At 40.0% G+C, this 19,294-nt stretch overlaps 1 non-coding gene across 1 annotated transcript; it reads left to right on the forward strand.

Moving 5' to 3' along the window:
• The first annotated feature begins 7,473 nt into the window (after window positions 1-7,473).
• Window positions 7,474-7,531, forward strand: LOC118010634. The gene has a single exon (XR_004679274.1). It is a non-coding gene; the product is annotated as a U7 small nuclear RNA (small nuclear RNA).
• Window positions 7,532-19,294: the final 11,763 nt, after the last annotated feature.

The raw sequence follows: 19,294 nt of genomic DNA on the forward strand, positions 1-19,294 counted from the left end.
GGGTGGGGCTCCGAGCTCAGCAGGGAGTCTGCTGGAGATTCTCTCTCTCTCTCTCATTCTCTGTCCCTCTCTGTCTGCCCCCTCCCCATGCACGCACTCTCAAATAAATAAAATTATTTTAAAAAAGAAAGTATATTTTTCCTCCTATTTATCAGAAATACTATAAAATACCAGTTATTAAAGAAAAATGTGGGATGCCTAGGTGACGTATTCAGCTAAGCATCAAACTCTTATTTTTGGCTCCAGTCATGATCTCAGGGTCATGAGATTCAGCCCCACATCAGGCTCTGCTCAGCACAGAGTCTGCTTAAGACTTTCTCTCCTTCTCCCTCTGCCCCTCCCCTCGGCACTCTCAAATAAATAAATCTTTAAAAAAAAATAAAGAAAAATGTAATTTTCTGAAGCATATATAGTACAAAACAGAAGAACTGGAGGTAATTACTATATTTAAGCATCAGTGTTAATGACATACTACAAAGCCATGTAGGTCCTACAAAATGATGACTATTTATGCCTAATGTACATTGAGAGTGAAAAAGTCATGATGCTTAGTAAAGGCTTAAATGTAGTTAGAATTTAAGGCTCCAACTACTTTGCTAGCCCATTCCTGGTGGTTGTCAACATATTTTTATTGTTATTTCATTGACTGGGTCAAGATTTCACAAAGTTCAAGTTATAGAATAGTTGACTCACAAGATGCTCCAAGGTAAAAAGAGTCAATACTAATATAAATAATTGCATTAAGAAATGAGAAAGTGCAGCTCTTCTTTACAAAATAATTCTAATTAATAAGTGAAGAAGGAATAAGGGAAATAGAAAATCACCTTTAGGCAATCATCACAGTAAGAATTGGTACAGGCAAGAACTGTTGATTGATGCTAAAATTAGTGGGGAAGTATGGTGAGAAACAAGATATTTGCATGGTCTCAAAAGCCTTTCCTCACAAGATATTTATTACCCACAAATGGAAAAAACAGCAACTTTTTGTTTTTATTTAAAGAAATGTAACAAACATCACCTAATCAAGGAATCATATTTAACATCACCTGCAATAAGATACTTCAACATCATGAATCCTGTGATATGATTCACTGAGGACAGATTATTTCTTTGGTATTCTTGCCAAAAATACATAATTTCATTTTAATCATTAGGAAGAAACAGATAAACCCAAAGTGAGGAACATTCAACAAAGTACTGACCAGTGCTTTTGAAAGTGTCAGTATCATGAAAGGCGTGAAAAGAATAAGGAACTGATACAAACTAAGGAGACATGAATACTGAATGCAGTATGGGGAGCTATGTTGGATGGTAGACTCAAAAAGGTGACATTATTGAGAAGACTAGCAAAATTCAAATAAGGTCTGTGGTTTAGTTAATGGCATTGTGTTAACATTAATGTTCTGGTTTTGATAATTTGCATTATGGTTCTGTAAGAGGTTAACATTAGAAGAAGCTGAGTGAAGGGTATACAGGAACTCTGTGCTATTTTTTGCAACTTTGTTGCTTCAGATAGACACTGCTTTTAGTGTGAGTGACAGAACATACATATAGAAATAAGGAATCATTGGTTTGTGATACTGATATGTAAAAAGCATTTTCTCTCTCTTCAAACAGATCTTAGGCAAATGTGTTTTCTCAAAAACCCAAAGGTTCATATAGAAATGAGAAAAAACAAAAACAAGTGCTAAGGGCCCAGTTCTCCAAATAAAAGAGGAATATCACAGAAATACAAGGCAGTGTGGCTTCACTGATCATTTGTCTACCTGGGATAGCAGAATGTTTGTCTAGTACAACATAGATACTATGTTATATATGTTATCATGTAACAACAGAGAACATACAATGTCTGTGTTCTTACAGATTATTTATTTCTGCTGAATAATTTGTAGCAGGGCTATTAATCAAGAGAAAAATGAAGCTGCTTTTTCGTGATGAAAATTGCTTTCCAGTGACTGATTACGCTAATCAGTCTTTTGAAAGGGAAATCAAGAGTAAAATGGCGCATAATTCCATAACACTGCAGTGCACATGAAGAAAAGTAACTCATGCAGAACACAAAAAAGCAACTCTGGAGAAGATGTTGTGGGACAAGTAAGTTTGGGAAGCACTTCTAATTTGAAAATTCTCACTGAATCTTTGGGACACCAAAGGTTATAAGTAGTAAAGAAACTGACTTTACTCTTTTCATTCTATTTCTCAAGTGTATTTGATCACAGGTTCCTTTTTTTTTTTTTTCCCCATCAAAAGCCATGTAACATGTCCAGAGACGTATGTGTTCTGAGGATCTTGGGTGAGAAATGATAATGTAAAGCAGGACAAGTCCCTGAAGGGGTGGTATGACCAGTGTTAATTTAGGACAAGGAATCCTGTGTAAGATAGTGGAGAGGAAAGGAGCAGGACGCAGGGAGAGCAAGTCTGAGCAGGGAGGGTGGTGGTGACAAGAAAAGATTAGTGGTACAGAGATAACCAAGTGAGAACACACAAGGTGTGAAGACATTAGCTGGACAACTCTCTCCTATTTACAAAACAACAACTATGGATTAAATGGACCTTTTAACATGTGGAATTACTGTTTGGACTAGTGTTTGCTATAACCCTGTAGGAGTTTCATAATTACTTCTTAAATTTACTTTGGTTTATTTATTTTACCTGAATGTATAAGATGTATTTTTCTATTTTATCTGAATAATGTATTTCTGATTGTACGTGTTCAAGAATTTAGCCAGTGATCCCTGAGAAACAGCAGATGATGGGCATAAAGAAGAAGAAGATCTACAATTAAAAATACATTCTTAAATTCCTTACATCTAATTTCTGACCAGTGGCTAAGGAAGTATCAACCTTTAAAGAATTCTTCCTCATACCCCGTTCTTCCCTCACCCCACCCGCCCCAAAGAGCTAAGCCTGTTTGACTCCTTACTTACAGAAAAGTGAGAATTTTTGTCCTCAGCGCACTTTCTGGAAACAGTTATTATGTACCATGGATCTGAAATCGCATAATTTAGATGAAATTTCCATCAAGAGGCCAGGGGGAGAAAAATGCCGCATATGGTTGGAAATTTCCAGTTTTCCAATGATAGGTGACATTCATTTCTATATGCAAGTTTTAATGTCAGTAAGTTAGTTTGAAAAGTTTATCTAAACAAATTTATCATAAACTTGTACTATATCCCTTACTAAAAATCTGTCTAAAATTAATAACAGAATATTCTCAGCTTTGATAACAAGTAATGCTCTGGAACTCTTGCTACCACTGTGCCTAACAGTTCTCTGCCATGGCACTCACTCCAGCTTGAGTGCTGTAGATTTGTTCTGTTTTTACGTGAAAGCAAAACTGAATAAGAAATGGCAGTTGTATTTTAATTTGAGGTAACATTTAGAAATGATATAAAAAACTTGCATAATGAGAACATAGGTTTCTAAATCTAAGTCAGTGATTGGGAGGCTTGCTTTTTTACCTCTTTCATGTTTGAAACAGGTTCTTAATAATGTGGTATCAATCTGTTATAAGACATTTATAAAATGGCACTGCATAGAATTATTTACATGTCTCCTGAATGTGATTAAAAACACTTTATACAGAAAAGGCAATGCTATTATTCATTGACTATTAATAGCATATTTATCAGTTTCTTTATATTAATATAGCATATAAATAGGTATTTAATATTGAAAAAGTCCACTGAAATAAGAATTCTAACAGATTCTTGACTCCAGACTAAAGTAGTTAAATTTTTACCTTTTAAAAATTCTACTTGTAAAAAAAATAAATAATAAAAAAATAAAAATTCTACTTGTAAGTATGAATGTAGATGAAAAGAACATGTTTGAATTTTATGATATCCAGCCTCTAGAGTACAAAAAGAGCTCTGTGAGAATATAAGTGAGGTAGAAAAAAATTAAAATTGGGTTGCACACTAAAATTTTAAAGCACTCTCTAAGATTCTTAGCCAGGAAAGTGTCTTTAAATATTTATTTGAATATGTTACTACTTAGTGTATTTAGGCCATCATCTGGCAGTGGTCCCTTAAGCTAGGAATATTCAAATTAACAGGCTGTGGTAGCAAGAGATAATTTGGTATTTCCACACAGAATTGTTAGCCAACATTCTTTAGGTTGTATGGAGTGCTATAAAACTAGAATGAAGCCACAGTCGTGGCTCTCCTTAGTAAACAGAATAGGGTGACTTTAGAAAATCATTGTTCTTTTAGTCTGCTAGCCCCAATATACCAGAATAGATGCTAAACACTAAAAAAAAAAAAAAAAAACTATAAAAAATTAAACATTTGGAAATAACCAAGCGTTTATGAAGAGCTGGAGCAATCAAAACTCTATTTCACACAGTGCTGGTGGAAGTATGAGTTGGGAAACAGTTTGGTATTTTCCAATAAAAGTAAACAGGAGCATACTTTATGATCCACAGTTCCACTCCTTAGTACATAACACTTACACATATGCACTAAGCAATGCTTAAAGAATGTTCTTAGCAGCATTGTTCTTAAAGGCAAAAAAATGGAATCAGCCCAAATGGCCTTCCACAGGAGAATGGATAAATATTCATTCATTGTATGAATAAGCACTGGACTATTATACAACAGAAAAAATGAATAAACAGCAGCTGCCTGCATCAATATGGATGAAGTTCAAAAAAGTCACATAAAAAAACATATTGGGGCAACTGTTGGTTAATTGTCAGACTCTTGGTTTCAGCTCAGGTCATGATCTCAGGGTCGTGGGATCCAGCCCCTTGTGGGCTCCCAGCTCAGTGAGGACTCTGCTTGTCCCTCTGCCTCTCCCCCTGCTTGTGTTCTCTCTCTCTCTCTCTCTCTCTCTCTCTCTCTCTCTCACTCTCTCTTTCAAATAAATAAATAAAATCTTAAAAAAAAGACATGCTCTAGGATTATATTCATATAGCACTAAATGAGGTAAAACTAAATAGCAAATGTTTATGTATTAAAAATAAAATAAAAACAAAAGGATAAGTAATATAAACTTTTGAACTATGAGTGTATCTAAATTGAAGAGAGGAAGGGGGGGAGATCAGTGAGGAGCATACAGGGGGTTGTGAGGTACTGATAATATTTTACTCTAAATTTGGTGTTGGGTACACAACCACTTATGTAATTATTACTCATTAAATTGATGTACCCCTTTTTGTAAGTATGCTATTTTTCAAAATAAAAAATGTGATTGTGAAGCAAAATGATTTTAGGCTTGGCAGTTTGCTCAGACGCACACCCTGTCAGATGTGGACTTGTTTCTCTAGAGTGGTGGAAATCATTTACAATATTTATGGTGATTTGGATATAACACTTTGTAAGGACCTATCTACACCAACTTGGTTTTAATGCATAATTTTTTTATACACTGTTGAACTTGATTTACTGATATTTGTTGAGGATGTTCATCTATGTTCATGAGAAATTTTAGTCTGTTTTCTTGTAATGTCTTTGTCAGATTTTGGTATTAGGATAATTCATAAGTTAAGAAGTGTTCCCTCTGCTTCTATCTTCTGGAAGAGATTGTGGAGAATTGATATAATTTATTCATAAAATGTTTGGTAGCCCCATTTGGATCTGGGGCTTTCTGTCTTGGAAAGTTATTAATTATTGATTCAATTTCTTTAAAAGATATAGGCCTATTGGGATTATCTATTCCATTATTTTTAAATAGAAAAAGAACTCAGATACTGAGGAGTGACATTGGATTTAGACTCTATCTAGATTTTTTCAGATTATTTTAAGTTTTGTTATTGCTTTTCCCACATTTAATTTGACAGGTTTTTTTTTTTTTTAATTGTCTCACCTTTATGGAATCACACCAAAGTATTCAACCTAGTTTTCATATAAGCTACTCTCTCTTATATTGTTTGTATTGCTTTTTTAAAAGACTTTATTTATTTATATGAGAGAGAGCAGGGACAGGAGCAGAGGGAGAGGGAGAAGCAGACTCCCCGCTGAGCAGGGAACTGGATGTGGGACTCAATCCCAAGACCCTGAGATCATGACCTGAGCCAAAGGCAGATGTTTAACTGACTGAGCCACCCAGGCACCCCTGTATTGCTTTTAAATAGTAATTAAATTATACAATTATCAGAACATGTGCAATACTATAAACAGGTATCCTAACAAACACAGATCATTCTCGGTAAACAGTCATCTCTCCATGGAGTGGGCCTACAGTAGAGTAGCCTACAAACTCTTGAGTCTTGAGTATGCCCTGAGCATCAGTTGGCTTGCTTTACAGAGACCTTGGAGAGCACTGGTTAATTTGGTGAATTGGTTGAGTAGACATAGATTTGTTAAATGAGCTCCTGATTTATTAAAGAACATATGAAGTATTGTGGTACAAAAGACATCTGAACTAGAAAGCACAGGTGTCCTGACATTTATTCTCTCTCACTTAATCTTCTAGGACTTCAGTTTATTTCCTTGTACAGTAGTGATAACAACCATACCCACTGAAGAGATGTTCTAGACTAGGGAATCACTTGGGATTCCGTGGGGGATGGTAAAGGAAAAGGGAGAGGAAAACACATTTGTAGTGCATGTAAAGAGCTTTGCATCTATTATGTAACAGAATATTATCTTTAGACTACACAAGTCTAAGGTCCTTATTTTAATCAATGCAAATTAAAAGGCTACTTCTGTAAAACAGGATTATTTTTACAACACAGCAGATGGCCACGAATAATGATGTTTTTAAACTGATTATAACAAAAATAAATTTTTAAAAAGTCCGACATGCCAGATGTCTTCACTCAAAACATCAACTTGCTTCTCTTAAAATGAAGGCTGTCTCTAAAAAATAAAGGTATTCCATGACAATCATGAGCATAAGCAATGCATATTAATTCAGTTTATAGAAAATGATGTGCCCCCCACCGAGGCACGCACAAAATATTAAAACATATGACCAAAAGAGTGTTCAAAGATTGGAATGAAAGTGACAGTGAATTGGTAAAAACATTCAAACCATTAACAAAATGTTTCAGTAGACACTGAAGAGAAGAATGTATCAAAGGAGGGGTGCCTGGGTGGCTCAGTTGGTTAAGCAACTGCCTTCGGCTCAGGTCATGATCCTGGAGTCCCTGGATCGAGTCCTGCATCGGGCTCCCTGCTCAGCAGAGAGTCTGCTTCTCCCTCTCCCACTCCCCCCTCTTGTGCTCGCTCTCTCTCTCAAATAAATAAATAAAATCTTAAAAAAAAAAAAGAATGTATCAAAGGAAATATACATATCTGTATATGTTTATGATTCTGCTATATCTTTCTTGCTTTATTAAAATTTGTGATATCTTGTCAAGTAATAAAGCATTATCAGAAATCACACTTTCACTTACTTCACTCCAAGGCAGTAGTCCAAAAATGGAACTCTGGTGTTGATCACCCTGAGTCTATGCCAGCCATGAAAAATTGTTCCCTGCAAGTGTTACCATCTTGTCTCTCAGTCTTAATAATCAACTTTAATAATAAGTTTTATTTCTCTTTTACTTTTTTTAAGTAGGCTCCACACCCAGTGTGGAGCCCAATGCGGGGCTTGAACTCACAACCGTGAGATCAAGACCTGAGCCCCAAGATCAAGAGTTGGGCGCGTAACTGACTAAACCACCCGGACACCCCTCTCATTTACTTTTTACATGACCTACCAATTATTTATATAAATTGAGCTTTTATAATTTTAAAGTAAACTTTACTTGTCTTTCACTTTAATTCTCTCTCCATTACCCAGTTATCTGGATTCCGTTCAGAATGGCTCTTCCACCCAATAAGCTGGGGAGATGGGCACTACCCTAAGATGCTGAGCCCCCGGGAACAGCTCTTATGCAAGGTGGAACTGTGAAGTCATATTTGCCATCTCTAGCTTAAATGCCACGGTCTCCCCCCATTCTTACTTAGTTCCCATAGATTTAGTTAAATAAATGCTTCTCACTTTGTTGTGAGTCCTTTGATGGATCTCTAGAGACTTTGAGTGATTGTGTATGCCAGTTTCACCAGCTTAAGAGATGTCTCTCCAGGGGTAAGATTTCCCCAAACTTCTCTACCACCATTCTGGAAGTTCCACCTCCCTCAGAATCTGAAAGATGGTTATTTGAGATACCCTTGGTAAGGCATCATTATTTATCTTCATCCATCAATTAACATATCACCAGATGCATAGCTGTCAGAAGTGGGAGAAGTGGACATAAAAGGGACATGAAAGAAACACCATTCACCTGGGCAGCAGGTAATGTGTTGAAGGGTAGGGCATAAAGTGGTGAATTTTCATTTGTTTAGCAGCTGCTTTGATACCGCCGCTTGTAGTAGAAGTTGAGCCCTGAGAGGCTTGAGATGATGTAGATCAGATGTTTCTCAAACTTGAACTTGTACACAAATCACTGTGGATCCCATTAAACTACAGACTCTGATTCAGTAGGTCTGGGGAGAGGTCAGGGCTCTGCGTTTCTAGTGAACTCCCCAGTGATTCCAGCCCTGGTGGCATCCTTGGACCACACTTTGAGTAGCAAGGATTGAGAGCACTGGGGATGGAATCTACTGAATGAACAGATGAGGAGAAGAGGGAGGGATGGGACCGACAGAGATGTGGGATAGATGCAGATCTGATGAGGCAAGCAAGATGTGGAAGGCTTTACTCTTCACAGTGTAGCACCGCTTACTTGTGACTTGTCAAGTAGTCCAAAAGGTTAATAATTCAAAACTATATAGTTCTGGGGGGGGCAGTCTTTTCATCAAATGGTAGTGGGAAAAGTAGATATCCACATGAAAAGAATGAAACTAGACCCATACCTTGCATCATGAAAAAGAATAAAAATGAATCATAAGTGCTAAAACTACAAAACTCAGTAGAAAACATAAAGGAAAGCTTCATGACATTGGATTTCTTAGATGGGACACCAAAAGCTCAGGCAACAAAAGCAAAAATATATAAATTGGCCTTCATCAAAACTAAAAGCTTTTGTGCATCAAAGGACACTATCAAGAGAGTGAAAAAGCAACCAATAGAATGGGAGAAAATACTTACAAATCATATATCTAATAAGGGATTAATATCCAGAATATATAAAGAACCCCTAAAACTCAACAGCAACACAATGTAACTTAAAAATGGGCAAAGAACTTGAATAGACATTTCACAAAAGAAGATGAAAAATGGCCAATAAATACATAAAGAACTACTCAGTATCACTAATCATTAGGGAAATGCAAATCAAAACTACAGTGAGATACCACTTCCCATCCATTAGAATGGTTATTATAAAAAACAAAATAGAAAGTAAGTGTTGGCAAGGATGCGGAGAAATTGGAACCCTTGTGCACTGCTGGTTTGAAAGTAAAATGGTGAGTTGCTGTGGAAAACAGTATAGTAGTTCCTAAAAAAAACTAAAAATAGAATTAGCATATGATCCATCAATCCCACTTCTGGATTTATACCCAAAATAATTAAAAGTAGAGACTTGAACAGTTATTTGTATGCCCATGTTCAAAGTAGCAAGATTCACAATAGCCAAAAGGTGGAAACAACCCACATTCCATGGACAGGTGAGTGGTTAAACAAAATGTAGTATATATATGCAGTAGTCCCCCTTTATCAGCAGTTTCACTTTCCACCTTTTCAGTTACCTGCGGTCAATGGAAGCCTGGGAAGCAGATGGTCCTCTTGAGAAATCGGCAGGCCAGTAGTAGCCTAAAGCTATGTCTCAGTGCCCATGCTATTCGCTTCTCTTCATCTCATCAGGTAGGCATTTTATCATCTCACATCATTGCAAGAAGATGGGTGAGTACAGGGTAATAAGATATTTTGAAAGACCACATTCACATAACTTCTATTACAGTATATTGTTATAATTGTTCTATTATTGTTAATCTCTTACTGTGTCAAATTTATAAATTAAACTTTATCTTAGGTAGGTATGTATAGGAAAAAGCATGGTATATATAGAGTTTTGTACTAACCCTGGTTTCAAGGGTCTTGGACGGAACCACCTGGCACTTAAGGGAGGACTCCTATACAATGGAATATTTTTCAGTATTAAAAAGAAATGAAATTCTAATACATGCTATAACATGGAAGAACTTAAAAACATTATGCTAAGTGAAATAAGCCAGACACAAAGGACAAATACTACATGATTACACTTGTATGAGATACATAAGAGGCAGGACCCATTTTTCCAGCGCCAGCCTGGCCATGGGGGCACTTGCTCTGAGCGCACCAGCCTCCGGGTTCAGAGAAGGGAACTGGGCGAGCAGGGGCCGGTGCGCGCCAGCCTTTCGCGCCTGGAACTAGAGCCTCAGGCCACCTGTGGGGTGCAAACCACTGTCCCTCCCTGCTGGGTGCCAGCCCTCCGGCCTCCTGCTGCCACCGGGAGCGGCTGGGCGGGGCGGAGCGGGCGCGGGCAGAGCACGGCGCGGGGCTGGCAGCGAAGGTCCCCGGCGGGATAGGCGTCGCTGCGGCTGCCGAAGACCCCCTCCCTCCCGCCACCCCGGCCGGTAGTCCCCGCAGACCTACCTTCGCGGCGCGCGGCGGCTCCGCTGCTTCCCTCCAAAGGAGGTCCGGCTCCCCGCTCTCCGGACCCGCCTGGCGACCTCGCCTCCGGCGGGGCGGGCGGCTGCGGCGCCCGGGGCATGGCTTCGGCGGGCAGCGGCATGGAGGAGGTGCGCGTGTCGGTGCTGACCCCGCTGAAGCTGGTCGGGCTGGTGTGCATCTTCCTGGCGCTGTGTCTGGACCTGGGGGCCGTGCTGAGCCCGGCCTGGGTCACGGCCGACCACCAGTACTACCTGTCCCTGTGGGAGTCCTGCCGGAAGCCCGCCAGCTTGGACAGCTGGCACTGCGATTCCACGCTCAGCAGCGGTGAGAGCCCGGCGCGCCGCGACTCCCGCCCCCGCCCCGGACGGCCCGGTGCCCCGCCGCCCGGACGGCCACCGCCTCTCTCCCCGCCTTCTGTGCGCCTGCCCTCGGCCGCGCCGCTCCATCTGGCCCTTCGCGGACCCTTGCGCTGCAGCCGCCTCCCTGATAGCCGGCCCGCGTCTCTCCCCGGTCCTGGTCGCAGACCCAGTGCGACGCCCCGCGCCCTCTCCGTCCTCCCGGGGCCATTCCTCGGGCTCTGGAGTAACACGTATGCTGTTTGGGCTAATTGATACCCTTCGAGGCGAGAGCCGTGGGGCTGTGTTAAAAACGCAACGCCTTCCCCACTCACGTTAAGAAAGAGGCAAAACCGCCCCAACTCCACCAAGACGCCCCGGGTCCTCTGCTCGGTCTTCCCCGCTCTCTTCTCCCTCCTCTCTCAAGGAGGAATTTGCCTGAGTTTACCTCTTGGTGCCCACGTTTCTGCCTGCTCTACTCCACTTTGTCTCGGTTTTCCCCGGGGAGTTGCGGTTTGGGTTTTATTTCCTTAAATTTTTGAGGGATCTGGAGAGTTGGAACAGAGACAGGAGTAATTTCCTTTCCTTTTTTGGTGACACGTCGTTGGTTGTGAGTTGCCCTTCTTTCTCTCCCTCTCCAAATATCTTCTCTCTCCTCCAGATTTTTCTTTCTCTTCAAGAACTACTTACAAAAGCCTGGAACTTTTTAATTTATTCAGCCAACACTAAAAGCTGCAAACAGATCTCTATTGTGAGAGCTCCTAAGACAGAATTGATTCTTGAATTAAGTCTTGGAGTGGAAACAAAAGTGCTATAAAGGACTAGAATGATTGTTGAGTGCAAATGAGGATATTAAATAATATTGCATCAATTTTAATTTTCCTGACTTGATCAATAGTGGTTAAGTAAATTTTTTTTAAGATTTTATTTATTTATCAGAGAGAGAGAGAGACAGAGGCAGGCAGAGGGAGAAGCAAGGCTCCTTGCTGAGCAAGGAGCCCGATGTGGGACTCGATCCCAGGACCCTGGGATCATGACCTGAGCCGAAGGCAGAGGCTCAACGACTGAGCCACCCAAGCGTCCCTTTTTTTTTTTTTTTTTAGGAAATACAGAGTGACGTTTTCAGGAGTAGACAGGCACGATATATGCAGCTTCCTAGAAAAAATGTGGGGAAGGGAGAGAAAACATAAAGCAAATGTGGCAAAATGTAATTGGCAAATATGAGTAAACAGCATTTTTGTATTCTTAAACCTTCTTGTAAACATTTTAAATTATTTACATTTTTTAAAAAGATTTTATTTATTTATTTGACAGAGAGAGACACAGTGAGAGAGGGAACACAAGCAGGGGGAATGGGAGAGGGAGAAGCAGGCTTCCCGCTGAGCAGGGAGCCTGATGTGGGGCTCGATCCCATGCTCTGGGACCATGACCTGAGCCGAAGGCAGACGCTTAATGACTGAGCCACCCAGGCGCCCCAAAATTATTTACATTTTTAAGTTCAAAGTAATATTGTTCACTGTGTGAAAGTATACTTTCATACAATGCATTTTGAACAAGTATTTGCCTTTCCTTTAAAGGAAATTAGGAGGAAAAGTCACTAGTTTTGTGAAAACTATAGAATATCTAAAACTTATATTCATTGAGAAAACACAATATGAAGGGGCGCCTGGGTGGTTCAGTCGTTGAGCCTCTGCCTTTGGCTCCGGTCATGATCCCGGGGTCCTGGGATCAAGCCCCGCATTGGGCTCCCTGCTCGGCGGGAAGCCTGCTTCTCCCTCTCCCGCTCCCCCTGCTTGTGTTCCCTCTCTCGCTGTCTCTCTCTCTCTCTGTCAAATAAATAAAATCTTTAAAAAAAAAAAAAACCCACAATATGAAGAACCAGATTTTGTGTATGTTTTAAAAACATGAGCCATATTGTACTTTAAACATTTCATGATATTTGGTATAGATAGTAAAGGTTCTAAATAACATTTAGGTCACACTTAAAAATGGCACTTTTTTCTCTTTAGCATACAAAATAGCTTAGGATTGGTCTAGGAATATGGCCACTTTAAGACAAAGCCAGTTGTGTTAAAACACACACATTGACCTGTACACTCAAACAAAATCACGTGAAGCAATACAAGAGTGACATACAAGATGTATTTGATTGTCTTATAGAACATCTGACATCACTTGTTTAGCACCTAGTGTTATTTTCATGGTCGGTACACAGAAATGGATCTTTCTATAATGGCTACCCCTGGTAATGTCATCTCCAACTGCAGAGCAGTTCCACAGAATTTATACCACTGCCTTTTGCTTTCCCAACCCTGCTCTCCTTGAATGGCTTGCCATCTAGAGTAAAGAGAGGTTAAGGAGTATTCTTAGAGTGCGGAGGAGAGTTCAAATATGGATATGTCTTTTGTACAAGAAGTAAACGATTTTAAAACAGTGTCAATATCTGTTAGGTTCCTCCACACTTTCTCACTGATGAGGCAGAGTAAGGTGATGGTATTTATAACTTTCCCCATCAGAGCCTCCTGTGAAACAAGCGCTTTCCCCTTGCTAGGATGATCAATCTCGGCTCAGCAGAGTCCGGTGGAAACAGGGCCCTCATAGACGGGGAAGTGAACCTGGCTCTCCTATCCACAGAGTATTCTTAGTTAGATGCCACTTCCAGAGTTCTTCACAAACGTAATTTGTGATCCATTTGTAACTGATAACAATGCACACAATTTGGGAATGCAGATTGCAAACATACATCCAAAAGGTAGGCAAAGCTATGAACGTTTCTTTTTTTTTTTATAGAATTTTTTTTTAAATTTATTTATTTGAGACAGAGAGATAAAGAGAGAGAGAGTAGGAGCAGTGGGGAGAGGCAGAGGGAGAGGGAGAAGCAGACTCCCCACTGAGCAGGGAGCCTGATGCGGGCCCGATCCCAGGACCTGGAGATCATGACCTGAGCCAAAGGCAGACGCTTAATGACTGAGCCACCCAGGCGCCCCGCTATGAACGTTTCTTAAAAATTGCCAATGTACTTAGAGTTTTCTCAGTATTTTCAAAAGCTTCTCTTGCTTCTTCAGATGTGCAGATTTTTTCTTTGCATTCACAACCAGTGTTGCCCTGTCTTATTTCTTCAAAAAGTCATTTTGCTCTTTGGTAGCGTTTCAATACTGAATTGGCTTTTTCTCCTGTGAGAAAAACTAGGAAGAGATAAAATCATAAGCATAAAATTATAATTTGAAAAACATGCAGAAGCTTAATACACAAGGTGAAAACTGCTAGGTGCTCTTTAGAAAACATAGCCAACATTCTAAACTTCTTCCCCTGAGTCAGCAACGAAGTAACATTCAGCTCCAAACCACCACCTCTGCTGTCTTCCTCCTCATATGAGCATGTCTTTTCGTAGCAGTTGCCCTGGGCAGGGACAGAGACATAATTCCTGTTAGATTTAGACTTTAGCACATTCCTGCCAACCATCGATGTTTAAATATAGTAATAGTGATCCACTACTTATACTCGTTGGTTTTTTTTTTTTTTTTTTAAGATTTTATTTATTAGAGAGAGGGAGCGCATGAGCGTGCGGGAAGGGCAGAGGGAGAGGGAGAAGCAGACTTCCCGCTGAGCAGGGAAGCCCAATGTGGGGCTCAATCCCAGGACCCTGGGATCATGACCTGAGTGAAAGGCAGATGCTTAACCGACTGAACCACCCAGGTGCCCCCTTATATTTGGTGTTACAAGTGGATGCCTCCAGGCATCCTGCTGTTGGACACCAGCAACCAAATCAAAATCCAGTCTCCAGACTACCAGTCTTTGTCCCCCTGAATAAAAATAAATAAAGCTCCAACTGACCTAGTAATATAAACCCAGGGAACCCTTACTTGTATGAAAAGAAGAGCTGACAAAACAATATCAAGAAATTAAGGTGAATTTAGCCATAATTCATTCCAAGGAATACTAAAAATAATTTTGTTCTGAATGTAGTTAAGTTAAATATACTGTGACACTTTAACACATCTAATCTCGTTCCACTCTCCTGAAAAAGGAAATGATTCTTCATGATATATAGGGATATCACATACAATGACTGCACACCCAAGATATCCTATACAATAAAAAGGCAATAGCTAGGGGTGCCTGGGTGGCTCAGTTAAGCGTCTGACTCTTGGTTTCAGCTCAGATCATGATCCCAGGGTTGTGAGATCGAGCCCACATTGGGCTCTGTGCTCAGCAGTGAGTCTGCTAGGGTTTCTCCCTCTCTCTCTCCCCCTGCCCCTGCTCTCTCTCTCCTTCTCTCTCTCTCCTCTCTCTCTCTCCTTCTCTCTCTCTCTCTCTCTAAAACAAATAAATCTTTAAAAAAAAAAAGGGCAGTAGCTACACACGCACACACTTATGGGGAATTCTTTTTATTTTTCCATACAAGTAAATTTAAGCTACAATTCAATTACATATTTCTAAATATTCTTCCTGGGGTGCCTGGGTGGCTCAGTCAGCTAAGCGTCTGCCTTCGGCTCAGGTCATGATCCCAGGTTCCCTGGATGGAGCCTCGAGTCACATGGGTCTCCCTGCTCAGCGGGGAGCCTGCTTCTCTCTCTGGCCCCCCTCCTGCTCTGCTTTCTCACTATGTCTCTCAAATAAATAATTTTTTAAAAAAATAAATAAAAATAATAAAAATTCTTTCTACTTTGGAGGCATATATATAATACCACCAGAATTTAGTCCCTCTTAGTGTAATGAGCTTAGAAAACTTCTTAATCTTATATAAGGATTTATATATAAAATTTTTATATATCCTTATATAATCCTTATAACTTCTAAGATTAGAAAAGGCACATTACAGACATTTCAAGACTTTTTTTTTAAGTCTATATTTTCCAAAGAATTTTTAAAAGTATTCTTTTTCCAAAGAACATTTTGAAATAAATGAAAAACAAAAAGTGAGTGCTTTTTTAAAAAAAAAATGACTAGGATAGCAATGAATTTAAATTTTACTTCATTATAGAACTGTGTATTTCATATAATAGAAAGTGTAGGGCGCCTGGGTGGCTCAGTTGGTTAAGCGACTGCCTTCGGCTCAGGTCATGATCCTGGAGTCCCGGGATCGAGTCCCGCATCGGGCTCCCTGCTCGGCAGGGAGTCTGCTTCTCCCTCTGACCCTCCTCCCTCTCATGCTCTCTGTCTCTCACTCTCTCTGTCTCAAATAAATAAATAAATAAATAAATCTTTAAAAAAAAAAAAGTGTAGATTTCTCACTTAGTATTTTTTTTAGAGGGGGTGGGGAGGGGCAGAGGGAGAAGAGGAGGGAGAATCTTTTTTTTTTTTTTTTTTAAGATTTTATTTATTTGACAGAGACACAGCGAGAGACAGAGCACAAGCACAGGGAGTGGGAGAGGGAGAAGGAGGCTTCCCCCGCCTGGCAGGGAGCCCGATGTGGGGCTCGATCCCAGGACCCTGGGACCATGACCTGAGCCAAAGGCAGACGCTTAATGACTGAGCCACCCAGGCGCCCTAGGAGAGAGAATCTTAAGCAGGTTCTATGCCCAGGGCAGAGCCTGATGTAGGGCTCAGTCTCATGACCCTGAGATCATGACCTGAGCCAAAATCAAGAGTCAGATGCTTAACCATCTGAGCCACCCAGGCGCTTCTCACCTAGTATTTTTTAAGTATCCAAATTAGAATCAACTAGATGGCACTCGAACATGGTAACCAATGGTAGGCCCACAGTGACTGTTTCCATCTTTCCACACTTTATTAGTGTAGCCATCTAGAAAACAGACTTTGAGAATGGCTGAGTAAGGGATCTAGCAAATTCTCTTCCCAAAAAGCAATGCTAAACTGGACAAAATTGTCAAAAATAACTATTTTAGTACTATGGAAATTGACAAAAAGCAAACAAATTGAGAATGTGTATTCAAAAAAAAAACTGGGAATTTGTGGCATTTGTAGCCTGGGCTGCTCCTATTCTGCCTCCCTGTCCCCTGCTCTGTGGTATAGCAGTTCTTCTAGGAAACAGCAGGCCATGAGGACCAATGGTCTGGATGATGGAGAGGGTTGATTTGACATACAACATGGAAAAATCTATGCTTGGGGGTAATATTAAAAACAAGAGCTAACTCCATGGCAAACAGTTGAGGAAGACCAGTATCACAGCTAACCTAGGACTGCAGTATGGGTTGGTGTGAATTACAAATAGGAAAATCAGCCAAAAATTTAACAGAGAGATCTGGCAACAAGGCAGCCATCATAGACTTTAATAAGCTACCACATAGCCCAGCTATTTTGGAAGGCTATGTGCATCTGCAAGGCTGCAAGGGTGTGTACACTCTCCAGAAAGACCAGAGAAGGCCCCAGTTGTCTATGGCTGAATGTGAGGCCTTGCATACCAAGGAAGTAAAAGCCATGGCAGACTTGTAAACTTCCTGAACTTTGAGTGCATTCCCCATTTTATGTATGCAGATCCATCAGCAAAGGCTGAAAGTCTTACTGGCTCAGGTTGTGTTATGGACTGAATGTGTCCGTCCCAAAATTCATATGTTAAGGCCCCAATCCCCAATGTGACTGTATTTGGAGATAAGACCTTTATGGAGGTAATTAAGGTTAAATGAAATCATAAGCGTGAAGCCCAATTATATAGGATTAGTGCTCTTATTAGAAGAGACACCTCTCTACCACATGAGGACACAGCAAGAAGTCTGTCATCTATAAGCCAAGAGAAGAGACCTCAATGAAACTTACCTTGCCAATATCTTGATCTTGGACTTCCCAGTCTTCAGAACTGTGAGCGCTCCAGAATAGTGGCTTTGTTTAAGCCATCAGTTGATGGTACTTTGTTATCACAGCTCAACCTAACTAAGACAGGGTGTTTAAGCACAAAATCTGACCATTCAAATGCTGACCACTATGCTGTGGTGACACACAGATGACCTGTAGGTAGCCAGGTTTAAAAATAAAAATAAGAATAAAAAAAATGAGCAGAGACATCAGCAGCCACACACTTCAAGGGAGACTCTACAGAAGAAATCCAGACAGAATCTGAAGATGCTGTAGTATAGTATCTAAAATGTCCACTTTTCAAAAACAATTGTAAGATGTGCAAAGAGATAAGAAATTTTGACTAATACACAAGCAATAAGTAGAAACTTTTTGAAGGAGTTTAAATGGTAGACTCAGATGGCACAGATGTGAAAGGAGCTCTTATAAATATATTCAGAAATAAAGGAAACAGTATTCAAAGATTAAAAGGAAAGTTTGAATACAATGATTTGTCAAAGAAGAAAAATATAGAAAATATAAAAAAGAATAAATTTGAAGTTTTGAACTACAAAAGTACAATAATTGAAATGAAAAGATTCCCCAGCGAGTCTTTACAGCAGAGGCAAGCTGGCAAAGAAAGAATCCATGAAATTGAAAGTAAATCATTAGAGATTATATAATCTTAATCATAAAGGAAAAATAGAATGAAAAATGAACCAAGACTCAGAGACCAGTAGAACACCACCAAGCTCACCAACATATGCATAATTGGAGTCCCCAAATGAGAGGAAAAAGAATAAAGGGGCAGAAAAAGTATTTGAAGAAATAATGTATATAAATTTCCCAATTTTCTTAAAGGATTTTATTTGTTTGAGACAGAGAAAGCACGAGTGGGGCTCAGAGACAGAGGGAGAGGGAGAAGCAGACTCCCCACTGAGCAGGGAGCCTGATGCAGGGCTCCATCCCAGGACCCCAGGATCATGACCTTAACAGAAGGCAGATGCTTAACTGACTGAACCACCTAGGCACCCCATAAATTTCCCAAATTTAAGGATAAATACCTATAATTCAAACTGATCAACCAAATCCAATTAGGAAAAACATAGAAATCTACCCCTAGATACATCATTGTTAAATTTCTGGAAGACAGAGACAATGAGAAAATCTTGAAAACAGCAAGAAAATATTCAACACATAGAAAGGAACCACAGTAAGAACTTAAGCTGACTCCTCATCAAAAATAATGGAAGCCAGTGGCACCTGGGTGGCTCAGTTGGTTGTCTGCTTTCTGCTCAGGTCATGATCCTGGGGTCCTGGGATGGAGCCTCAAGTCGGGCTGTCTGCTCAGCAGGGAGTTTACTTCTCCCTCTCCCTTTGCCTCTCCCCCACTCATGCTCTGTCTTTTGTGCTCTCTCTCTCTCAAATAAATAGAAAATCTTTAGAAATAAATAAATAATGGAGGCCAGAAGGCAATGGGATATCCAAATTGCTGCAAGAAAAAAAGTCAACCAAGAACACTAATATATTAAGCAAAATTATCATTTAAAAATGAAGGCAAAATAAAGATGTTCCTAGATAAATGAAGGCTGATAAAAATCATTGCTAACAGCCTTGCCTTATAAAAAAATCTAAAACAGTTCTTATATCTGAAAGGAAATAACACCAGGCAGTTACTAGAATACACACAAAGCAATTGT

This window comes from Mirounga leonina, unplaced genomic scaffold (assembly GCF_011800145.1).
Source record: "Mirounga leonina isolate KUSES-001 unplaced genomic scaffold, KU_Mleo_1.0 Mir_101609, whole genome shotgun sequence".
Lineage (NCBI taxonomy): Eukaryota > Metazoa > Chordata > Mammalia > Carnivora > Phocidae > Mirounga > Mirounga leonina.